The following is a 27,160-nucleotide window of genomic DNA, read 5'->3' as shown; positions in this document are numbered from 1 at the left end:
CCTAGGCAATTATTTCAAATGCAAAAGATTGTATCTTCTGCTTAGGTATTGGACCTTTCAGCATTCATATATTTTCTGCTACGCATGCAATATGACATGGATGGGTTCCACCCAGAGCTAAAACCATACCTGGATTCCAATCCACAGAGTCAAGCAAGTAAAAACCTACAGTGAACTTCCAGATCCTTTAAACTGTGGTCAAAAATGATTTTGTTTTGACTATGGAAGATAGAACCAAATATAACTGTAGACCTAATGTCAGTGGATGGACGTGGACATGTTTCTCCCTGCTTTGCTTATATACACAATGCAGCACAGGTGTACCTCTGCATCACACTGCAAGGCAGGGTTCCTGCATGGGGCTGCAGGTTCCCTCTCGTGTCCCCTCATGGGCAGAGGGATCGGAGGGAATCTGCAGCATCGTGCTGGCAACGCTCCAGCCCTACACCGGGACAGGAGGTCCACAAGCCTTGTTAGGTCCTCTTAGCATGTCTGTGCAAGGGCTAAAACTCAGACAACAGCTCCTGCTTCCCATGCCTCATAGACGTACCCAGACAGTTACGAAGTATAGACAAAACCAGAGAAAATACTGGGTGAGTTTTAAAATAATGCCCATGTCAAAATGAAAATATACTACAAAGCAATGAATCTTTCATGCTAAGTAAGGAACGATTCTAATGTTCTTAATGCTTGTCTGAATGAATGGTAGAGAAATCCGTGCAGTTTATACTAAGGAAAAAAAGTGGAACATTTGTTTAAAATTAAGTGATATTCTGTTTTTCTTCCTGAAGTTTCATCAAAGTAACAAGGGTAACAACTGCAGTTTTTCTGAAGCAGGTAGTGGGCAATCTTCTTCACCACAGTTGCTCTCTGACTTGAAAAATACAAACTCCTGCTTCTGAAAAATTGCCCTGGAAATTTCAAATGAATGGAGTCTCACTAGAGACTTTTAAACCCCCTGCTTTCCATCTGCGTCTAGCAAAAGAACAATTAGAATTACCATTCCCAGAGATCTATTGATTCTAGATTCAGGAATTATAAAGATGCAAAAACTAAAGACAGAACTAAGCAACCCATTTTAAATCTCAAGGGAGATTTACATCCATTATTAATTCAGTAAAAGTTGAGAAGAGTTGTCTTTTATCCAAACAGTTTACTAATCACTTCTGAAACATATTAATCACTTCCAAAACAGCTAAAGTCTGGTTAAATTAAAATTAGTCCTCCAAACTTGTTGTAGGAATTATTTTGGTAAATTCAGTCACAATTGCTTTCAGATTTTATCCAACCATATTCATAGCACAACACTACATCATAACTGAATTTAAGAAGTGAATCAAGTTTCTTTACATTCAGTGAACTTGATGTTGTTGTATATTAAACAGAATAGGAATGTAGTTTTTTAGGTTATCGTTTTCTTCCCCATTTCTCCTAGGTGAATGTTACAAATGATATTGCAACATAATGAATGTAAATCACATATGCTAATTTCTCAAAATCAAATAATACTAAGGTTGCTGTTTTGAAAATCTGACCAGTGAAAGCTATTATACACAGCATTATTTTGTACGATACCTATTTATATAGGCACACTATATATATGTATATATTTATGTGTATGTACATATATATCATACGTATTATACATACATACATACATACTTTTTGCTATGTATAAATATGTTAATTTTAAATAAAGATAAGAAAGCAGATGCTGGATAACATGAACATAGAAGTGTAATTGTTGTTATTTTCCCTGTTTCTACTTCCTCCTACTCTCTGCTTACAAAACTAGGATGAAATTGTCTTATTTTCCTCCCAGTAAAAAGTGGATTTTCTGCAACCACTTGTTTCAGCTAAGAGACAAATCCAGACTTCTTGCCTTAACGAAGTTTTCAGATTTCAAAAATCCTAGGCAGATATTTCTTTTAACTTACTTACAGCTCAAATCTCTCCTATTCCTTCTAGTCTAGTTAAAAAAAACAACACCCAAAATTTGCAGCTATGGTAAACATCTCACTTTCATATCCAAGTGACTTTTTACAAAAAGCAGATGAATCAGTATAAAGAGATAGCTGCAGCTGTGAGAATAGCCATTGGAGCAGTCTGCTAAATTCATTGACACTTGGTGAATTTTCCTAAGTACCAGGCATGTTTTCAGCCACAAACCAAACCCATATCTGGCTAAGAATCAGCATACCATGGCTAATCTAGAGTTCCTTCAACACACATCTATCACGAACTACAAAATTTCTTTAGTCTGAGATTCGCATATACATCTTTCCATGGACAAATAAATTGCCTTGCTCTTTCAATGTAATGTGTAAGATTCAACTGTAAGTCACAGAAGAAAAGTATTAGATAAGAAAGGAAAATGTAGAAAGTATGAACAATGCACATGAGAATTTCTTTCTTTCTTTCTAAAATGGGTGTCGCACTGCAAGTAAAAGGAGCTGTAGGACCCAAAATGGATAAAAAAAGAATACCGGAAGAGAGAAGTGTTTAATCACTGTATAACTTTGAAACACTCTGAGATCCCAGGGAATATGCAGAACTATTACTGAATACAGTACACCAATGCAATCTGCTAGATGTCATTGAAGACATCAGAAAAAGAAGACTAGCACCTTTGAGAGCTCCAGTTGTCTCAGTGCTCTTTCAGAGAGCCCTGAAACTGGTATCTATAACTGGAGGCCACTCCTCTGGACCCCTGAATTGCAAGCTCCACCCAAACAGTGCCGGACTGATAGGTGCCACTAGACTCCTTGCCAGCTCCATGCCTCCTTCCCTTCCAAGATCTCTGGGTCTGAGAGGCTGAGGCCAGCTCATGCTATAAACTGTATTTCTCTGTGCTCTGCAATGTCAGTAGCTGGTGGTTATCCACCCAACAACACAAACTATAGGGACGTCGTTCACAAAAGTACCATCAGCCAATCATACTCTTCCTCCTCAAACAATTACTGACATAGTGATGACTGTGTCAGGGACAGAGAAATGGGAATATGAAAATAAGTAAATATAATCTTTGTTTTTCTGTTGTTTGCAATGATGTCTAGTAATCACTTACAGATTGAACGTGTTTTTATATACTGGGTGTTCAGGATATGCCAAAGACAATCGTTTCAGGAATGTCTGGCCCAATAGTCATGATTATATACTCCTGCAGTTTTCTGCAAATGACTAAACCATTACGAGAACCATGTGTTTGCACTTGAGAAATAATATACAAGATAAGGGTTAACATGGGAAAAAACAAATGTTAGAAGTTGTAAACAAATTGCTCATGAAATGGATTTTAAAAGATTATTTTAAGTTAATAAGATTTTTCTAGCAAATCTTATATAGCACTTATTAGAACTGGTAAATATAATTTTCTGGAAATCAGTTTTAGAGTGTTTTCTTCTTTTTGAAAAGAAATCATATGGCTTTTAAAGAAGGAAAGGAAATGTGATAGGAAAAAGGAAAGAGAAGGGTAAAGGGAAAGGCCAAAAAAGAAGCACTGACTGTAAAATAATGTCATATTTTTAATTAAATAGAACGCAAGCATAAAAAAGCCTTTACAAGTCAAATATGCATGTGAAATTGCTGCTTTGACCAAAAACATACCTACAGGTCTCAAAAATATTTTTTTTCATTGAAAAACAATGAAGATACAAAAGCAGTTCAGTTATTTTTTTCCTCACATTGTGTAATGCTGGGACTAAAACAAACAATAAAACTTCGTTTTAACTTCATAATTTTGTTAGATTCTTATTACCTGTTATCTCCATTGCAAATTCCACTGAGAGGATAAAATGCAAAGAGTTCATCTATAATTAAAGTTGGTGCTATCTCAGCAGCAAGACAGAGCATGATAGAGGGCAGACAGTGTACATGGCAAGTAAGTTTAATTAGGATAGTATAGACTTGTGTGAAATGTTAAACTCAAGAACCAGAATGCAGTTGTATCAACCCTGATTCAAGTCTGATCAAATGACCTAAAGTTGGGGGAAAAAAAAAAAAAATCACTGAATCTTAATTTGCTAATGTGCTATCTAGAGAAATATAAAGCAAATTAGAGTCTTCTAAATTAAATACATTAGGTAGATCATAAAATCTGTGTTACAATTAGTTATGACTATAGGTAGGAACTACTGGAAAACATGTAATTTTAAAAAGAGGCCTGACACTTTGAGTCTGTAACTGAATTAGGGAAAGAAAATGAGGAAAAAAATCCTTTAATTTATATGGGATTTTTTTTTTTTTTTGTCTATTGCATATATGGATTTAGTATATTTAACATCACTGCTGTCATCTTTTTTATTGCATTTTTTTGTTTCTACTCTTTTATAATTATGTAGTATCTTCACAAAGCATAAACTCCAGCAGAATTCCTTGCTTGCATGAAGAGTAGAAGACATCTTGATATGCTAGCATTTACTGGTCATTTTAGTGAAGAGAAAACCATAAGATTAGCCTAGACACTACAGTTATAATAGGTACAGGTATTACACCTAAAAATCATTACAAGTTTGTTTATCTGTTCTAGAAAGAGACTCCTACTGTCCTCTGAGAAATACGTCAGAGAGGTATTTCACGCAAGAGCCTCTTGCATGAAAGTTCCTCCAGATAAAATGCCATTGTGTCTACTACCTTTAACCTAATACATAGAATTCATCTTGCTCACTCATGTTCGCTTTTACTTAGGATGATTACTACAATAGCAGTCATACATATTGTTTGAGGCATTTTTGCTGAACTGTGGGCCTGCTTTCATATTTCAGGAAAATCTAGAAAGACGAAAAGAGAAACTGCGCTGTGTCCTCCCAGACCACTTAGGATAGAACTTGCTTCCTGTAGGAGCCTCTTCCAGCTGTTTGCATTGCAGAGGGAATGCCTTGAAAAGGAAATATACCATTCTTGCCAACCTCAAACAGTAAAAAAATCTTGAGGAAGCTTCCAAAAATTAATGAATAGCAGCATAAAAACAATGTAGTTACAAAAATGTTGGATTTAAAATTCATTTTTATTTAGCTCAGAGTATCTCAGGCACATTTGTTGTCTCACTTTTCCATGCTTTCACTCACTAACCTGAGGTTTAAAAATTCTTTCTCAATAAATCAAAGCCAAATTATTGTGCACGTATGTGACTACAATCACTGGGAGGAAGTAAAGAAAACGGCAATGAGTCTTGCAATAAAATCATGAGAGCTGTCAGCTCTGATGCAGTCACTATTTCCACTGTATTTTCTGCTCAAATGTCTACACAGCTGGCAAAGATACAGAATAAAACCACTGCCCAATTCCTGCCCACCTGGGCAACACAGATCCCTACCCTCTCCACAGTTCCAGATGGAGTTTGCTGCAGCAAGTAACCTGCCAGCACTTATGAAATTCAGCTCAACTGCCTAGTCCTCAAGCTTTCAAAATCTTGCCTCCAGGTTCAGTGAATGACAAAGTCTGCCACAACCATTAAGTCTCCATTCACTCCTCATTGCTTAAAAAAAATACAATACTTGTTAGCAGCTTCACTTAGGCAAGTGAACAGAAAGGATACACAGTGAATTCCAAACACACACAAAATGAAATGCTGAAGACACCTTCTCATAGTGGCTTTAAATAGAGTCAGAGGAAGAGAACATTTTATTCCTGCTTAACCATCTCTGTTAATGTAAGCAGCAAAACCAAAAAGCAAACAAACATGCAGGCATGCACACACACAAGGGAAGACTCATGAACTTTCAGATGACTCATTCCTGGGTGTAGAACTTCAGCTCCCAGCATCTATTTCCCTTTCATCCTTCCCACAGCCCCTTCTGAATCATATAGGTAACTGGAAAGGGACTCAATTGGGATCCAGGGCACTGGCAGGCGCTGCAGTGTTCCTACTCCATTTCGTAGATGTACTTATACAGACGCTGATTTCTGCCGATGAAAACTGCCTTCACAATCACATAGAAAAAACATTTGAAACAAAGCCAGACAACACCCACAGATTCAACCCCAAAATGTAGGGTCATTATTTTTTTAAAAAACTAAAGAGCTGGAAAGTTATGACTCCTGATTTGTAAATGTGTGCTCTGAGAATATGGTGGGTGTTTTTTACAGAAAAGACCACATATGGCCACAGAAAAAGAAGCCACTCTTTACAGGAGTATATCTATAAACTTCAAGGGGTAGTGAGGTGTTTTTATGGGCAACACCTGGCATGAAGGCGCACAGCTGTGGTCCTCCAGCCCAGTGGAGATGTGCAATGAGTCACCTCCCCACCATCTCCACTTTCTTAACTGCAGGAAGAAGATATAAAAATTTGCCTGGTTTTGATAAATATTAAAATTAAATAAGTTACTAAGGTTAAATAAGTCATTCCCAAGCAAAATTAATAAACCATGACTGAAAAGAAGTCTCATTTTCTGGTTGTCTCCAGTAGAATAAGCTACACAAGGAAAGTATGACCCTTTTATTTTTTTTCTTTTATGATAATTTACTTTTAACTGAAGGCTCAGGTTGAAAGGTAGGGCATAAAAAAAAAAGTCCACATAGCTACCAAGAGTCAGCAATTCACAGCCATTTAAAGCAGTATAATAATACCATGGGACAGGGCAGGTTTGAAATCATTAAGGAGACCAAATCTTGAGAGAGGAAATTGTAGCAAGATTGCATTATTTATAGAGTTAAACTATTTGCTGGACTGTATCCAAAGTAGTTGTTATTAAGCAGTGAAACTTTGCCTGCCATGAACAAGCCATTCTGTTCTGTCTCATATTGATATTACAACAGCTGGTTTTAGTAAAACTTCTGGTAACAAATTTTGGACCTATGTAATTCTGCATCTGATGGACTTTGTAATTTTATCATTACAACCCTTTTTGAAAGAAATTTACAAATGCTCACACACACACACTCACACACAAAAAAACCCGGCTACAATTACACAAATTTCAAATGAAAGAAAGAATTTGAATTTTGATCTGCAAACTCTCTATTTTGTATTTCAGTGTGTCTTATCAGGTTGTTTTAAAGCTTGAAAATACTTAAATCTGAAAAAGTCTCCAAAAATTTCATTTCCTGACTTAGTGGTCAGTCCTGTAAAATGATACAGCCTGTAGACCCCAAAATCTCATAGATTATCCTGCAGGAGCCTGGCCTTACCAGCCATTCCTGTAAAGCTTTTCCTTTTCAATAATCCATGAAGGGATTTGCAAACACACTTTCGCTCTAGGCACAGGGAGATTTTAAATCCAGTGCTCTGGCATTTTGTGTAGGGTGGATCAAAATCATTTGCTGGAGACAATGCCATTCTGCATTGCCCCAGAGCCTTCAGGGGTATGACACAGAACCAGCAGTTGTAGGGAAAGGATGAGAAGGAAGAAGGGGTGGAAACTGGCAGCAAAGTAAGCAGCTGAATACAAGGGTTGTTGCTTGAGTTCTTGTCTAATGTGTTGCCAACAAGAGAAAATGGAATATTCTTGCCCACATTTTTTTTTCCTGTTTTCTGTGAATACATAAAGAGATAAAATACAATGGTTGGAGGCGGGGTGGTGTGAAGGTGCAAGTTTTAGTTTCATCAGTACTGAAAAACAGAACGTCCTACAGCAGAAATAGGAATGGGAAACTCATCTAAACAGGCTTACAAAGGAAAAGAAAGGGAAGATATTATCATTATACCTTATTATATATTACAGCACATTAGCAAACAGCACTCAGAACAGTTTCAGGCTCTGGTTGACCTCCATTTGACGTTGTGGAGTTCTCACTCCATGGCTGCAGCACAGAACTGGAGGACTATGGCTGTAGGGAAAGTCTTACAGCTTTCCTTCACCCCAACAGGATCCCTCAGAAATCAGAAGGGGGATCTTTTCCCAGTGGGAACCGTCAAGCTATATCCATGCTACCATACTAATGATGCCACAGCTGACAACAGCACACATTATTTCTAAAGATTTCATTATCCTACAAAGGATTGATTTCTCAGTCACACAGAACACAAAAGCACTAAAATAAAAGTCAGTGTCTACATGCTTTACAGTCATGGTCCACAGCTTGTCAGATGTGTTTTATGCAGTGGTAAAGCACAATGAGGGATTCATAACATTTCTTTCTGACTCAGGGCTGTCATCCAGCTTGCTGCTGCTACCCTAATGCAGTAGATAGGAAACAGGATACAGTTCCAGTTGCTCAAGTCTAGATTATGCCCTCCAAGGATTAGTAAAACTGTAGCTGTCAAATCCTTTTTGTAATCAGACAACAGGTCAGGATCTGAAATCTTAAGACACAGTTCTCTGGAGTTGAACAGCTATGTTCCCTACACAGGTGAAGAATGCAGATAAGAGTGGTGCATCTTTACACTTGTCTCTATTTTAAGGGAAGCAATAACATACAGTCAAAAATATAAACAGAGAAAGATAACCAAAGAAAAAAATTGAAGAGCTGTGCTTATACATTTGTACAGGTAGATCAAATAACTGGTCTTCTGATTTGATACTTGCTTTCATCTTTCCAACAAGAAAACATTTCCATTGCATTTTTTATCCAAGGAAATGGATGAAAAGCATTTCATGATTAGAAATTAACTAAACTGAAGTTAGGAATTTTTAAATTTTATGAACAATGAGCAAAGAGGCCATTCCCATTGAGCACAGCACCAACACCCAAGTCCTACTCTTCAGCCTGGATATTTGAGATAGAAGAGTTCTGAAAATCACTCCATACCTATAAATAAATTAATGTGAAAGATGACAAATCAAACATTTATTGCGCAGCAGATATCTCAAAAATTAAAACGCTGGAAGATGTCTTCTTGTCAAAGTGTATGTGCTCATCATTTTGAACATAATATATTTGCTATAGATACAGGTCAGCAAAGAAAGGAATAAAGAGATATTATCAAATGTCCAGTCCATTAGCTAACCTATTTTCCTTAAAAATAACCTGACAGATTAGATTTGCTATCAATTATACTGACAGATTTATGAGTACTCTGAATCTTGCAGCACTGAGAATATTGTCCATACATGGCATGCCAGCAGAAAAGAACTTTGATTATAGGATGTTTGAGTGGAAAGGAAGAAAAACAGACTCTTTTGAGTTGCTATTCTCTATTATTGATATTTAAAGGCATTCCGAGAAAAAATAATAATCTAAGAGTAACAGCAATTTTCTACAGAAAATCAATTTGCTGAGTAAATCCTTAAAGCCCTTTAAATAGATGCTTCCTAGGGACTTGTCACACAAACACATGGAAAGTAAGTAACCTGTAGCTTAAGTGATTTCCCTCCACTGGATATAATTATTTCAATTATCACCAAGGGAGCACAAACGAGTGACAAGTGAGGAACATACTAAGAGCTCTTCAGAGAATGATGCTAAGTTTGCTGTCAGTTTAAGCAGCTTTCTACATAACACTACAAATTAGTCCTTCCTCAGACAGATGCTCAAAGACTGCTTTTCATGGGGAGAGGGAAGGAAAAGAAGAGACAGCTCTAAGCAAAAGATTTGGTTTGAAGAACTTGCCCATTCAGATCCACCTACTAGAAATATTTTCTGAGTGCTAGCTATTTTTCAAGAGAAATGGGACACCACAGAAGAACTTTTCTTAAATATTTGACATAAGCAAGTGTTATGTTCAGTCCATATCAGGATATGTCCCATTTGTATAACACAGATTTCCCAGAAGGCATTATAAAAAGCTTTTCTAGCATAATTAGCATAATTGGATAAAGAGAATAAGGATCAGGTTTCATATTCATTGATTCCTGGTTAAAAGCGGAAGCTGGAATATGTTTTTCAGAAATGGAATTATTTCCGAGGAGACTACTCCACAGCAGAAAGTACCAGAAAAACCACGGGGGAAAAAAAACATGCTGGGAAACTCAAGTGCTCTCATATGAATGTATCAGTTCTTTCACATACTTTTTGCTTAACTGGGGTGACTAAGATTGTTTTCAATCATTATCCAGATAAGATAATCATAGGAAAAGTCATTCAACCTACAACAACCCAACTAATGTTACTGAAAAGAGACCTATGTATAAGAACTCAGAAAACATGGAAGATACCTGTTTCTGCTGGCCTGTTGTTTTTTAATCATTTTTGGCTTATTTTCTTGAAGAAGATTCTGACTCACCACATGATTCTCTGTGTAAGGAGCCTCTCTTCAAGGGAAGGCATAATTGTACCACAAGCTCAACCACTTCTACCAGTATGTTGGGTGAGATGCTAGCTAAACTGAGGGCGTTGGGATGCACCAATTCACTGAAAGCCTTCAGTGGAGGTTAGGTATGATCACAGAGCAGAATCAAGAAAGTCTGAGCTGCTCAGCTGAGGCTGTGTTATATGCATACCAGAGGTAAACAATTAGCCACAGTGCAAGAAAAAAGTTATATAATAAAAAAACACTGTATAAGCTAAACAGTTTGAAGTTGACTCCTAGCATGAAAAACAATATTCTCAGCAGGTATAATGTCTTCCATTCCTGCCAGACATCTGTGATGAGGTTACGAGTCAGCCAGAGCAGGGAGGTAGGTTTGTCTTGATCTTCCCTGTCTTCCCCAAAGAAAATTAATTGGCTTTTAAAGACAAAAAATTATTAGACAGTGGATGAAATCAGCAAAAAAATGTTGATGCACAACTTTTCCTCTGCCCATTGTGTCTTTTTAGTCCTGTTCTTAGCTCCGTATGGCCTTGAATCAGTCAATTCAGTGATTATCTGATTTGCAGCAAACTCCACTCAGTTCCCTCTTTTCACTGAGAAATTTCATGACTTGCAAGACCTGGCTGTCTACTCCGTACCTCTCTGCCTGACACCCCTGTGAGGAGTCCTGGGAATTTTCTCTTCCCTAAAACTTCAGTTCTCCCCACCCTCCATCTGATCCAATTGGGTTAAAAGGAGCACAACACAACTGTCAATAAGAGTGAAAAATCAAATATTGTTCATCCAACAGCTTCGGTGCTTCTTCTCTCCTTGTACTTACCAAGCTTTGCCTCATTTCAGAGCGTTCTGTGTTACAAGGCATGGAGAACAAGAGAGCAAGAGTTCCTGGGTCACAGCTCCTCTGCATCACCCACTCTGCCTGCTGAGGCACAGCTAGCAGCAACTGCCCAGGTGGGAAGGCAGGAGGACAAATATACCAATTTCTGTGTGCCAGTTGCTGTGGTTTAAGATCCAGGTGCCTTTTCAACAGTTATAGCACTGGCTGTATTTTGGCTCCATGGTGTTTTCCAGAAACTGGGGACCAAAAGCTGCTATGTATGTGCAAGACTGCATTAAATAGCAAGCTTGGGATTTAATTTCTTCATGCTCAGTATTTTCTTTTACAGAAATGTTTAGAGATTAATGAATTAATTTGCTATTCAGTTTGACCCAGGTCCTCAATGTTATTTAGCTTTTGAAATACCTCAGTGATGAAGGCAGAACAAAAGGTAACTAATAATAAATCTAGCACTGTTAAGTATCTTATTTTTAAGCACATCTTTCTCTACTACAGCTGTGTCCACATATGTATGATTGTGTTTTGGAGTAAGCTAATCCCCATATTCCCACACAGCTCTGGGCTGTTTTAGGACAGCTGCATGGCATTTGCAGGGAGAAATCTCATGACGCAGTGTCCCAGTGAACTATATGCTCTCTGCAATTATTTTGCAGCCCACTGCACGATGTCTAATTGGATTCTAGGATTTAGAAAGGGATAAAGGAAACAAAGGAAACAACTCTTCCACTTAAATCTTCTGGTATCATATAATTTATCTGCTTCAGCAATGCAGTACCATTTTCAGATAGCAGTCAAGCAACATATGGAAGATGCTATTAGGTGCTATAATTTTGTCATTCATTACCATCAGTAGTTTCATAGGTCTTAGAAACCATAAGTCCAGATAACTGCAGATTACCTGGGAGACTTTAAAAGTGAAATAGCAGAGGAAGATCAGGTCAAGCACAATCTACATAACATTTTTTCGGAGCAGCATTATTCAGTGGAAGACCACATCTGGTTTCAACCTAGACACAACAGTAATACAGACCTGGCATGATCTGCAGGGCATGGTGTGATTTGAAAAAGTCATTTTTTCAGAAACCACTGAACTGAAGCTGAAAACAAATATCAACAGTTTCCTTAGCAGAGTGAAGCAATTGCATTACAATTTGGACTGTTACAATTTGAAAATTCCCTATCCTGTGGAGGGGCTGAACCTCAGATTCAGCACAACAGGACAAAATTAAAACACATGAACCTGAAGGAGAAGTCCAATGAGCCAAGTACACAAATATACTTAGTACATGTCCCTGACAAGGCATTGTGTTCACAAACATTGCATTGAGAAAGCCCTAGGAGATTATTCCTTTCTCAGGGGAGGCTTTTTAAAGTAGCATGAGCTAACCATCTGGGAGAGAAGAAAAGGACAGCTAGCATTGCATCTCCTCATACACTATGGAGAACACTTAAACAGTGTCTCAAGGTTCCCTAGCAGAGTTCCTGCCTTCCATGTGAGTCCTCGTTGTCATCCCTAAATATGAATGCTCTCCTGAAAGCTCCCTGCCTTTTCCAGAAATTCTTCTATGCCCTCTTATGCTTCCTAAGCACACTGGCAAAAGAGTCTAATAAAAGTTTTTTCTTTTGCTTTATTACAAAATTTAGCAGGCACCCAAATCTGATAAATTAGGCCAGAGAGAAAAATTATAATCTTAGAAGTTATAATTTCGCCTTCTCTCTCCTCCCTCTCAGTCTCTATCGTGACAAATCAGAGATGCTGTGAGGTATCACAAAAACCCAGAAACACTCTCCTCTTCACAGAAGAGTCCATTGTTTAAGGACATACCTAGTATCGGAGATTTCCCGCTCTGCTCTGGGTGCAAGGCAACCTGAATAGTTTGTCTATTTTTGAATAAGGCAAGATTTCTCAGCATTCTTTTAACCTAAGTAATGAAAAATTTTCAAACAAAACAGAAATTTTCAGGAATATAAAAATAAACTGCTTGGTTGTTACACCAACACACCCATGGGTGATGATGCTTGGAGTGCTTGGATAGTAAGAAATATCAGGATAGTTAATCTGGAGAAACAGCTAGGCCAAACATTGCTTTCTCCTCTCCCTCAATCTGACCACACCCAAGGAATGTGAGACCAGTAGACATAAAGGAAAAAAGACTAGAGGTAGTAGATATCTTACCCTTTCTTTTTTCCATATAGCTCTTGTTTAGTAAACAAAATTAATGACTATTATTACCTTTCAAGATGTAGAGAGTTTTATCCAGACTTAAGGCAAACTGCCAAAATTAAGCACACAATATAAATAAGAGCTCAAAACATTGATCAAACTGTGTGCCAAAGTACTTTTCCTCCCCTACTTCTTGTCTGTTGTAAAAGCAGCCATAGAAACCAAGCAGTAATGCCATTCATTCCATTTAATACTGACGGTTATCTCCATCTTGGGGTAAGCAACCAGCCAAGAGGGAAAAGTGAAGTCCTCCAACAAGGGGAGGAATTGGGTAGCATACTTGGCCAGCTATGAACAACTTGATTTTCTAGTTTTAGTGAGCAAACTTTTAAGCATCTAGCATTGGTGAGAAACTATGCATAAAAAGAGAGATATAGACCAACAGGCCAGTAGTAGTTCGGCCATCATTTGGAATTAGCTTATTAAATCCACCTACTGGAAACTCCTACTTCTAGCAGGAGTCCTCCACAATAGACTCTGCCTGGCTTTCTAGAACCTGGAAAACACAGGTCTCCCCTTTGAGATGTAATGTGCCAGACACGAATCTCATGTACAGGAGACCTGTGCCTTCTTGAGAGGCAGGAATTGGCAGAGGAAGGTGAGTTAACTGGATTCAAGGTCCTCCTCCCATCAGAGTAGACCTCCATGCCAGCCAGAGCTGGGTGGCCACACCTCTTGCAGAGTTGTAGTCACCTTCCCTTAGTATGCATAGGTAGCAGGAGCACTACCCATAGTTACCCCTTGTTTCACTGTAACCTGACTAGAGAGCTCCTTTTGACCCTACGCCCCTGCTGGTACCATTTGCTGTGACCACTGTCAGTAGGTCTTGACAACTGCACAGGGGGGACCCCCTTCCCATAAGGCAAGGCAAGGAAATCCAAGACCCGTAGTACCACTAGGCCTACAAAACAGCACTGAATAGTGCTAATAACTAGTGCACTCATCATGTGGTAGAGAAATATGAAATGGTTTATGAGTTTGAGAGCTTTTGAATGAGGAAGTATCCAGACAAGATGATCCTAGAATAGTAGAGGCACAAGTAGGGCAGGCAGTTTGATACCATCAGAAGCTATGCTGTGTAGGGTAACAGGAAGACTGTCAAAGCCCTCTAGGTCCAAAGTGCTCCAGAATTTTGTACATCCGTGGGAACATCATTCTAAAAGCTTATTCTGGACTACCTTACCTTCAAAGCAAAACAGGCTTAGTAACTAGTTATAATGTTTGTAGTAAGACTAGGATTTTAAAAGATTGTGTTAATTTTTTAAAAATTAACATGAGAAAAAAGTGATCAGAGGGACGAATTGGAGAACATGTGTAATGTACATGGATCATATAAAATACATGGAAAAGCATGTAACCTTAGTAAGGGAAAATTCTTGCATGTTAGTTACTTAATCTATCTCCTAAATGATAAATGAAGATTTTTAAAATACTTCATGTGATTTATTCTTAAAGAGAATTCCAACTTTTTTCTAACACTTTAGAAACTTTCTTAGAAAGAAAGACATTATTTACACTACCTACAGACATAAGAAGACATTTTTGTCCATTTTGAATTGAAGTCAAATTTCAGGTTTTTACCTAACAAACAAAATCATCTCACAGGAGTGGCCTCCAGGGTGAGCAAAAATGGTAATATTTTGTCTTTTGAGTCAAGTTTTGAGCCTCAAGTTTGAATAAAATCAGGAATTTTTTATTATCATTATTTATTGACTTACTTTTCTTTTTTAAGTAGCAGAATGGTGAAGACATGGTATCTGAGATACAGTCACCTTTTCGCTGTTTCATCCTAAATCAAGATAATCATAACACTTGAGAAAAAAGCCAAACACAGGACACAAAAGACACTAGAAGGAGCAAGTCTGAGCATGTTCCAAGAAATGCTTTGGCTTCGATACACAGAAGCACCAGCACAACAGCACCAGGGTTTAGGAACAAAAGGAGAGATCTCTCTAGTACAAAGGCAATTCCTCTTTAGCTCTAGAGACGAGTCTAACAAAAACAAGAAAAGTAGTTTTCCTCTGAATACCCAACATGGAAATAGAAAATCAGAAGAGATGAACACCTCTGTCATCAAATCCTTTACCAGAAAAAGTATCTGGTCCATTATCAAGTCCTTATCTACACTAGAAGAGCTGGGAATGCATGTGGCTGTGTTTTATCTTTTTTTTCCTCGCTTAAAAGGGTTTTGATTGGTTATCATAAGGAATAAGTGCTAGCTCTAATTTCCGGGGGTTGTGTGTCCCATGTGGGCAGAGCTGAACAGTTGAAACCCACCTATTCCTTTCTGCAAGTGACATCACTCTAAAAGCATTGATTTTCCCACTATAGAAAGCCACCAGTGACTGATTGTTTTGGGTAACCAAATAGTCCACTTACCTCGTAGTCAGATACGCCTCTCAGCAAAGCTGTGTTTTGTATGAAAAAGTAAAAAAATAGACTCTGAAAATGAGTAATTTTTCCCTCAAATTTCACTGTGTGCACTTTGACATTTTTAAAGTGTCTTTGCTGCGGTTGCATGATTAGTATTTGCCTGCATCGTCTTGTATTTACAACCAAGCAAAAACAGTTTACCTCACAAATCACAAGAGCCCTTGATATCCCTTTCAGTGTAGCATTAATAATGTGTTCTGATGTCCTGAGCATTATTCCAAATAGTTTATCAACAGCACATTAACCACGTAGTCTCAGTACTTTCTGTGCAGTGCTGCTATCTTACATATCATCTGCTCCTGTCTGTATCACATCCATTTTGAGTGAGAAAGAGAAGCACCAACTTCTTGCCATTAACTGGTGGTCATTAACTATGGTCTCATCTCATGTAGTTTTGTGAACAAGTAATTCTTCAGCAGATTCACATCTGAAGTCCTTACTGCGACATCTTTTTCCTGATCTTGCGAAATCCAGTGTTGCCTCACTTCTATTCATCAAAAAGCATGCAAACAACAAACAAGAAACTCCACCCTTCCCAACAACTCACCAAGTTCGAACCCATAGTCTGACAAAGGGAGATAGGCAGATGCCAAGGTATGTTCTGGCTTCCTTCATTGCATGCTACCAGTGGCAGTTTACTGTCTCCCTGTGTGTCCATCCAAAAATCAACAGACTTCTAACTGCCTAGATGTGATTCAAGCCTCCTTCACATTCATTTTACTCAGACAGGTCCTTATGCCTTTTCCCAGCTTGTTCTTCATATTCCTCACACCAGTATCCACATAGTTACTTATTGTTATCCTCAAATTCCTCCATACCACTCTTCTTTGCAATAATGAGCCTAGAGGATTTGAAAGTCATTAAGCAGTTGTAAAACTGCCCAATGCCATCTTATCATGTCTTTGGATAGGAACAGAAGGAGAAACATAATCAAACTATAAGGCAAAATAACTCTGTCAGGTCCTTCAGGCAACAACTTTCTAGTGCACCTCTGTACAGCAATTAGCACAGTGGCATCCCAATGTAGCTGGGATTCCTACAGGCCAGAAATACTACAAACCAGCACACAGCTGCTTTCAGCCTTTAGCCACATAAGGGCCTGATCCTCTTAAATAAGCCGAATTCCTCCCACTGGAGCTAGATTTGGCTTATTCTGAAGCCCTGGATGATGAGACCTCATCACTTTCACTTATTGAGCTGACACCTTAATTTTTCTTACATTAGTATTGTTTAAGACTTTAAGATGTAAAGCAAAACATTTAAATGTATACACTATTATTGCTTTTTCTACTAGCTCTCATCACATGGTAAATCTCCCCTTCTTTTTCCTGTCAGTGCAATTATTTACAGGCAACTGAATAGTTGAAACTGCTAGTCATGTACCTCTAAATTAAGCTGCATGAAAAAAATTTTACATCAGTCCTCACTGCTTAATTTGGTGTCTTTATTATAAGACACACATTAGCAAATGAGATATTTGAAATCAGACATGACTGAAATCTGAAGGATTGGATAATCAAAAACAGGAGGTCATCCAGACTACAGCTTTGGCTTAAACTTCAAGTCTGTATACCCCATGGTTCATCACTTTGTTTCAACAGCCCGTATTTTGGATGTACCCTGCTTACGTACAAGATCTCAGGAGAGAGCTAAGTTTATGGTATGATAATGAGCTAGCTGCTAGCAGAGTTTTACCAGCCTCACCCCGATGTATGAAACTTGTGCTTGACAGAAATGTTTGTGAACATTAACTTATGTTAAGAGGTGGTTCAAATGCTTGAAACTGCAGCTCCTTTAAAACAGACCTTCTGGCAGGCTCAAAACCTTATAACTAAAAGTCTGTGCATGAGAGAAATCTCAACTACTACAACTTAGAGTTTTCCCAGTATCAACCATTTTTAAAACGATCACATCACTATTTGTGGTCAGAAAACAACTTTCTGAATTTTCTGAAGAGTCTCAAGGTGGACGTTACCAGAAGTTCTGATAAAACCTCCAGATAAACACCCACAATAGGAAACTAATATACAATCTTTTTTTAAAAAAAAAAGACTAAAAAGTAAAACCAAAGTGAAAGAAGTCTGGTTTCTGTGACTGATTTTGACATCTAAAGAGACTAGCAGTCCCAATGACCTTGTCTAATGATTAGAATCTGCAGGAAGTCTTTCTTCCTTCAGAACATGCTGACAGTCAATAAATGACAAAGACCCACTGCCATTTCTCCCTCAATATGAGCATAAACACAAGCTGTTCTATATTTCTACATACCCACCTTCAGTGGAATTTGTAAAAGTTTAATACATTTGAAGCCCCTAAACCTCTGTGAAATTCATTTGGAATTGATCCATAGGGGATTGGTTTTGGTGGTGAAGAAAGAGAGAGCAGGTGGAAGGCTTACTGTTTTAGCTTTGTTGTTTAAGGAAAAAAAAAGTGGTTGAGGAAATCCAAGAGATAACCAAGTGATATGAGAAAACTGAAATCAAGAAAAAAATTATCCAAATGTTGCTTATGTTCAATCCAAGACAGAAGTACACCCTATAGCTGTTCTTCATATAAATTCCTTCTTTTTGATAAATAAAAAAGAAATTATTTTGGCCAAAATAAGTAGAAAGTGATCGATATGTTCAGATTTTAATGATGGTTGAGAAGAAAAGTAATTTTCCAAAGCATGGTCCCCTAAAGCACAGGGCCTCAGATGGGGTGGTTTTGCTGCTGTTGAAGTTTACTTTAAATGTTTTGACATTCAACATAAATAATTCCCCTAAACACACTGGGCACCTGACAGCAGCTCTCAGGAGACATTATTGCATGTAGCTTGTTTCTAAGGACTACAATCCAAGAACCTCAAGATCTTGAAAAAAAATACGATTGTCAAATTAAAAACAACATTACTCTTTAGTGGATAAGCAAAAAACAGAGCTGTCACCTTGTCTAATCTACCTGCTGCTGCTTTTACCCACCCAAAATTCATTCTCTGCTTCAGTGCTAGCAATCATGAAGTTTGATTCACCTTATCAGAATAGTAAGATGCTTCTGGCTCAAGACTTTTATTCCTATAGAAGGCTGCATTTCTGTCATTTATTTAATCTATTACATAGAGATATGTACACCACTGTATCACTTGTTCACTGGTCAGCTGGGCCAATCTCCCTCTCTGAAATACATTTGCCATTTGGGAAGAGTAAAAAATTAAGACTGACATACCTAAGTAAGCTTCCACCCCACCCCTTCCATCTAATGCTGGCTATGTAGTAGAGCAACAGATTGTAGAAGATTGTAGGAAAGAAGATTGTAAGATTGTAGAAAATGTATTTAGCTTTTTGGTCTCCTTTCCATAAGGATTAAAGCTGTCTTTACTGCAGTTAATCGAGACACCTCTTATATCATGGATGGAACATCTGAAAAAATGGTATTCTATGATCTCTAATCCAAAAAAGGGAGAGGGCTATTGTCCATTTCTATTGTTTTATTACCTCACCATAAGAATCTGTAGTGCTATTAGTATACACATTCATTTCTTCTAAAGCTTTGCTTTGATTAAATTCTATTGAGCTTTATCAGTAATTTTAATTAGCTCTGACTGAATTAAGAGTACTGTTCTGATGCAGTATCACACTCTACATGCTGTACAAATATATATTTACACTGAATATGTGTGTCATGTGTTTTCCTCAGGGATTTTTTTTATTAAACCTTAGTCTTTCAGAAAACAACAATTTCTTATTCCTGCTCTCAGAACCAGTTATGCAATCTAGTCCTAGAGAAATAAAATGAAATGTGTCATATGAATTTCTTGCTTTTTATCTAAATACATATTAATTTTCCAATATCATAGAGAAGATTAAGGCAGCAAAACACTAACTTTCTCTTTCCAGATAACTTCCTTTTCTGCTGCTGGATACTTAGAAACTAGTTGTTCATTTCATCTTCTAAACTGACCTTTTTGAAGGATGGCAAGATATTTCCTAGTTATTAAAGTTGTACCACGCTAAGTACATAGCTTAGGAGCTGAGGCACAATAAAGTTTAAAAAAAGCTAGTGAAAGAACCATTAATTTTAAATACCTCAGTTTGCTATCAAATCAGAGCTCTTCAGGCCTGGTTTAAAGGCGTGTTAATCACACACAATGTCTTCTGAAGCTGGAGATGTTTAACATTTCCCAAAAGCAATTTGCAAGTTCGCATTTAAGCATCATATTCTTAAGAGCTGACATGAGAACTAAAGATCGTTATGCATTCACTTTTGGTTGTTTAGTTTCTGTTTTAACTGCCTAGGCTTGGGGCAGGGAGCACGGGCAATATCTAAAGGAAAATAATAGCCATTTAAAGTTACAAACATAATGCATTGTTGAGGCTAGGCAGCAGCTGATTTTTTTAAATAGATTCCTATGATACCGTCTTGTTGAAAGAACCAGGTATCAGAAACCACAGATAAGCACATGAAAGTTTAAATAGCTAGTAAATCAAAAAAGTTTTCCACACAGAAGAGCACAGTTTATTTATGCATAAAGAGATCCCAGCTGCTGAGCATTAATGGGTATTTTCATGACATTGTTATTCACACAAAAGAGGGATCAAGATGTTCAGTGTTTATATAATTGCACAGAAAGAAATAGATGATTGGTTTTGCATGTTGCCAGACAATCCAAAACATCTACAGTGAATCTCTTTAAAATCTCTCTAAAATCTAATATTTGAAATGGCTGACTCAAGTTCAAAGCAGGCAGACAGACATGTAACACATAAGTAGCTGGACTCATTTTTTATATTTGTCCCTCCATCAAAGCCACTCTCAATTATCTCTGAAGAGTCATGGTGAACAGGCGAGTATCCTGAAGACTGGCAGAAAGCAAATGTCACTGCTATTTTCAAGAAGAGCAAGAAGGAGGATGTGGGGAGCTACAGGCTGGCCAGCCTTGCTTCAGTCCCCAGGATGGTTTAGAGTAAATAATCCTGGAAACAATTTCCAAATATATTGTGGACAAGAATTTGATTGAGAGTAGTCAGCATGGATTTATAAAGGGGAAATCATGCTTGACCAACCTGATAGCCGTCTACAGAGAGATAACTGGCTTACTAGACAATGGGAGAGCAGTGGAAGTTGCTTATCTTGACTTTAGGAAGGCTTTTGACACTGTTTCCTATAACATCCTCATAAATAAACTGATAAAATGCAGACTAGATAAGTCGACAGTGAGGTGGATTGAAAACTGGCTGAACTGTCAGGTTCAAAGGGTTGTGATCAGCAGCACAAAGTCCAGCTGGAGGCCTGTTGCCTGTGGAGTACCACACCGATTGATACTAGATCCATTACTGTTTGACTTCTTCATTAATGACCAGATGATAGGACATTAAACCCTCAACAAGTTTACAGATGACACGAAATTGGGAGTGGTTGCGCTGCCCATTCAGAGGGACCTTGACCGGCTGAAGAAATGGGCAGAGAAGGAACCTCATGAAGTTCAACAGAAGGAAACCTGCACCTGAGGAGGAATAACCCCTTGCACCAGTACAGGCTGGGGGTCAACCAGTCAGAAGGCAGCTTTCTAGAGAAAGACCTACGGGTCCTGGTGGACAGTAAGGTGAACATGAACCAGCAGTGTACCCTTGGGGCAAAGAAAACCGGCAACATCCTGGCCTGCATTAGGAAGATCATTGCCAGCAGGTTAAGGGGGGTGATCCTTTCCCTCATCAGTTCAACATCAGTTCAACACTGATGAGACCACATCCGGAGTGCTGTGTCCAGTGCTGGGCTCCCCAGTACAAGGAAGACATGGACATACTGAAGCCAGTCCAGCGAAGAGTCACAAACACAATTAAGGGCCTGGAGCATCTCTCGTACGAGGAGAGGCTGAAAGAGCTGGGATTGTTTAGCCTCAAGAAAAAAAGGCTCATGGGGGACCTTATCAATGCATATAATTAATTTGCTAACTAAATATTTGACTCTGGGAAAGTGAGGGTAAAGATGGATCCAGACTCTCCTGAGTGGCACCCAGTGACAGGACAAGAAACAATTTGCACTAATTGAAATCTAGGAAATTCCACTTAAACATAAGAAAAGCTCTTTCATTGTGAGGGTGGTCAAACACTGGAACAGGTTCTCTGGAGAGGTTGTGGAGTCTCCATCCTTGCAGATATTCAAAACTGACTGGACAAAGTCCTGAGCAACTTACTCTAGCTGGAGCAGGGGGACTGGACTACGTGGGTTCCTCCCAACCTCAGTAATTCTTCTCCTCAGGGAAGAAGCTGGAAGAAAAGGAATATTTAATTATCTCTCACTAGAGTTACTTACGCTTTCTAGTCATAATATAGCATGACTAAAATTATGTATACATTTGTCAGCTCAGCATTCTTTATGCATCTTACATGCTAAGGTCTGCTTTAGACATTTCTTTAGTCACAGGGATCTATACATATAACTGCTTGGCTCAGAAAGCTAGACTCATGAGTGGAAAACCAGAGTCCCCACAGTAATGGAAAAAAAATGTGAAACTAGTGTCTAAATTTCTCCCCCAGATAACATCAAGGTGTAGCTGTGGTTCCCATTGAGCTCAGATAGAAGGCCACAGAGGGAAAGGAGTCTCTGAATTATACTGGAAAGGATTAGCCTGGACCAAAACACCAGATCTTGAAAAGGCCTAAAAATAGGGATTCAACCTGTACCCTTTCTTTGGAAAACAATCTATTCCAGGTCAGCAAAGGCACAAAAGTAAAGCTCTTGACTAGGGCTTCATGTCCTTGGGATGTCTCCAATCATTTGATTCTTCTTCACATTACAGCTGCTTCCCGGAAGCCATTAAACACTCATTTCACCTTCAACATGTCATTTCACCTTCTCTCCAATGCATACCACTCAAAGGAAACAAACTCCTCAGTGCTTCTCCCCCAACATTACAGAAGAACGAGATACACATAAAACAGGTTCCCATAACAGTGGCAGTCTACTTGTTTCCTTCATTAATTTCTCCATAAACCATTCTACAAACCTGAGGCAAGGGACAGAAGGGGTATTACTTCCCCCCCTTCCTCACAAATCATGGCAGAATATAAAACAAAGGAAGAAAAATAAAAAGACAAAACAATCTCTCACTTCAATATTATTTGTGGTTTCTCCTGGTACAGCTTCTTGATTCTAATCAAATAAGTTCACCATGCATCATGTTGTGTAGCCTCTTGAATCTAAGCAAAAGAATATATTGCCAGTATTGCCAGGACATTTTCTCTGAAAGTCTCTGACTCTTTTTACAATTCAGTTCACCACAGCCTGGATCTATTAACTTGCAAGAGATTCTTTAAAACTGAGCTTCTCTCCTGGTACTTAAGAAGGGGGAGGCTGTGTAGGATAAGAACAATAAGACTCTCATTATGTGATTTAATCTAACTCGGTGGATGCTCTTTATTAGAAGATGTGTGAGCAACATTTTTTTCTATTTAAAATATTATTAGAGGGACGCCAATAAGTGTTTCATTATTGTGAAATGCAGTCAGAGAATTTTTTTTTTTTACCAATTAAATGCTGCTAAATAAATAGTTAAAGGCTGTGGCGGTTATAATGCTTTTTAGCTGATGGATATCTCAGCTTTGCAGTAGACTTGTGTGCCTGTGTGCTCAACAGGAACATACAACACAATGGAAATTTAAGAAAAATATCTTGCAAAGCAGGAATAGTAAAGGCTATTCATTATTGAGATAATACTAACACGACAAGAATATTTAGCTGTTATGCACTAGAAAACAGAAGAAATGGCCATTACTTTGTCTCTTTCCCCTGTATGCCTCTTTTCACACTTAGCTTGAGTTGCTGCACACAAGCTTGGGGAGAGCCAGTGAAAGCCCCACTGAGGTCTTCTGTGCAGATACACAAATGCATAAGGACCCCAATGCAAAAAAAAAAAAAAAAGAAAAAGAAAAAGAAAAAAAAGATCTGTTCAGTTTCATTTTTAAAAGGAAGGCTGAAGCACAGACTTATACAATAAATTCTCACCAGTTGCCTTATGAGCAAAATCACTGGAGAGAGGGGACCATGTTACCTTTTCCCGTGTGTCACTTTTGACACTTAAGATTGAGTTGCCTTGTACAGCTTTGCAACTCTGGGGTAGCCAGGGCAATACCCATTGAGGATATGCACAGGCACCGTATACTGCCTTTTTCTGTCATTCCTGTGTGTTGTGGTGCTGGGTTTGGTGCTACGGTGTGCATGATCCACATGTAGCACAAGAGAGAACTGACTGTATCAAGGGTTGTAACTTCCTGGTGTAAATGGATCCCACTATCCCTAAGGCAAGAACTGCCCCTTGTCAGAAGGACCTTAATTGCAGAGTTGAACACTTAGGATGGTAAAAACAAGAGCATCACCACATTTTGTTATAAAGAGGGAAAGTTAAAGCTTGCAAGTGCACAGCAGAGGGAAGAGATAAAAAGAGATCTTTGTAAAGTATTCAGTAGGTAGCTAAATATTTGTGATGGCTTGTATGTGCTGCAGTGAAACCAGCAGCCTTAGGCCACTTTCATTCCTAATTGAACATCAGTGTGCTGACACAGACACTTTTTAGAAGGAACCCACCATGGAGATGAGTCTTGCTCCTGTCCTAAGGACCACAGAAAGCCTTTAAAACAGATGGACAGCAGTCAGGGTGTAAACAGGATGTGGACTTTGCCCTTGACACATGCCTATCCCATCAAACCAGCAGAACAACATCTGTGAGGCATTTTGGATACGCCTGTTACATTGTTCTGCACCTACAATGAGACATGAGGGAAACAGAGAATAGGATTCCGCTTTCAGCTCTGCCTTTTTTCCCTTTCCAAAATCCCTTTTACAACCCCTGTATGCTTTGGCTGGCAACCCCAAAGCACACTGGTTTCCCACTAATATTTGTGATTTTTTTTCTCCACGTTTCTCACAGTTTGGTGCGGTTTCTTGCATAAGCAGGGCATTCCAAACACTGAGTTATATTTAACACTCCTCATTTCATTGTTTGTATGTCGAGTCTAACAATGCGAAACCGCATTAAACACAGACATATTTGCTATTTAAAGGTATTTTCAGTGAAGAGACTCACAAGACAGAGTGATATGACTGTCTCTTCAATAACATAAGAATGTGTACCCCATGCCACATGGAACATTACTTTGACAGACCTTGACTTTTCTTTTCTGAGTAACAGAAAATAAGTGATCTCACTTTACCCACAACGTTGTCAGATGCCCTTTTCTTCCTCTCCAAATAAAACGGGGCCCTTTCTGCCACCATATGCTTTCATAAACTAGATGGCATTGTCTGAAACAAGCAGTCTTAAAGATTGCTCTCAGCTGATATAATCTCATATTCTGCATTAACCCATAAATACAGTTACTCCTCCATGGTCATCCTTACAGGTACACAGTGAGAAAGAGCTCCCAGTCTGATCCATATTTTTTCCTGTTTGTTTGCAATAAATGAGTTAAGCAAACCTTTCAGCAGAAGCCCTTCTGTCAGAACTCAGGCACAGGCAGCAGGAAAGGCAGATAAATCAGAGCCATCTCGCGTGTTCTCTCTCAACCCATTACATATTCTCAGCAGGTACAGGCACTATCAAATTCCCAGGATCATGTGCCATGCTGTTCCAAGGAATATACTTGCCCATAATTTTCTTAGTTTGTTGAGAGAAGTCCTGGTTCCATGAAACACAGAGCAAGATGTTGAAGCTAAGGACACTGCAGTGGTTTTCTACAGAAATCGTAAGACTGAGATAAAGGTAAGAATCTACTTTGAGCCTCCAGAAGAACCAAAAAAGACAAATATGGGGAAAACCAAAGAGACCACAAAAGGGAAAACTTCCTTCCCCTTACCCCTCACCCCAGGCATCAGAAGACAGAAGTATGGGAGGCCCCATTATGGGAAGCTAACATTATAGCCCAGAGACAGGAAAGTCAGCTGGGGGTCTAGTCCTGGGAAAGACCGAGTACAGGTGTTCTCACCTGCCAGTTCCAGTGCACAAGTGGCATTGCTAATTTGCTGATATGAGAGCTGAGTCACAGAGAAGTGAAGTGCTTAGATTCATCATGTAACTTCTCTTTCTTTGATTCTCAGTCTAGGCTTTGCAGACAATTAGGCCCAACAAATAGATGAATTTCAGAACTTCCAGCTACAAAGGGGTCATATTCACTACCCCCCATATTTTTTCAGAACTGGAAGGGTCTCCTTAATTCCTAGTTTGCAGTTCCCACAAGACCTGCTTGTCATTTCTTGTTCTTGACATAACAGCTAGGATTGGAACAAACCTGGAACCAGAACAGATCATGAATGCATGGGTTTAGAGGAGAACCGGTGTGAAGGCAGCACCAGGGACAACAGCAAAATGGTCTGTCATTTTGCTGTTGTCACCACCAGAGAGGTGGGGCTGGAGGCCTTTTTCTGCTCAGCCATCAAGAAAAGATTGCATCACTTGAAGAGAAAAATCTGTTTTGGGAAGTGAGAAAGGGATTACAGTAGAAACAGTGCTAGTTAAACTGCAGGACTGTAGAGTTCCTGTCACCACAGACAACTTCCTTTCTGGACAGAGTTAATGTTCAGGAACACAGACAGTGATTGCATGCCATAAAGTCAATCAATACAATAATGGCCATTTAAGAATCTGACTGAACTTCCTAATGTATGATAAGCTCTGTTAATAATGCTGTTGAGACGCTATTTTTAAGTTTAGCTTCACTTGAACAGCAGTACTAAAAAGATGGGTGCTTTAAGTACAGTGCATTATGTTATGAAGTTAGGAATAATATAAAAAATACTTTACAGTAATTTGCTCAAAGTGCATCAGCTTACTCTCAGTAGGACAGCAGAACTGCTACACTGGATCCGATTAATAAGTTGTTGCAGTACTGCCCTCCAGCTATGACCCGTACCGGACATTTAAGAGAAAGGAGCAATAAACTCCACAGGAGACAATATTGGAAGACCATCTCTTGAAAAGAAGTATCTTTCTAGCTCTATGCAGTCACTCATAGCCTGGCATATACCCTTGATCTATTACTACTCACCTATAACATTACTCTGCAGGGACTGGGGACGCAACACAGAGCACACCGGTAACAACCGCCTCGGTGGTGCACTTCCTCAGACTGGGAACAGCACAGTGCAGGACTGACCTCGGCAGGCGCTCCTGCCAGCTGTCAGCCGAGCCCTTCTGCGAGCCAGCGCTCTGAGCAGGACTCATTTAGCACTTCCCATTTTACAGCGAGAATTGTTCAGGAGAGGCCAAGCCACACAGAGTCTAAAACAGTACCATACTAAAAGCATTGTTTCTCAGTGTGACATCTGAACCCCTCTTACAAAATACTTCATCTTTCAGTGTCCTGTGACCAAGGCTTTCTCCACAGGAACCTTCTCCATAGAGTCACAGACTGAAAATTCAACTTGAACTTTTGTGGACTTGACTTTCTTCTCCTTTCATACTCCTGTTTTTTCTTGCAGCACAGTAAAAAGATGACCTGGCTTTAACGCCACCAAACCTTGGTTGGCTTACACTAGTTGCTTCTATCGACACGCTTCTAGC

Source organism: Dromaius novaehollandiae, chromosome 2 (assembly GCF_036370855.1).
Source record: "Dromaius novaehollandiae isolate bDroNov1 chromosome 2, bDroNov1.hap1, whole genome shotgun sequence".
NCBI classification, from domain to species: domain Eukaryota; kingdom Metazoa; phylum Chordata; class Aves; order Casuariiformes; family Dromaiidae; genus Dromaius; species Dromaius novaehollandiae.
This window is presented reverse-complemented; position numbering follows the sequence as displayed.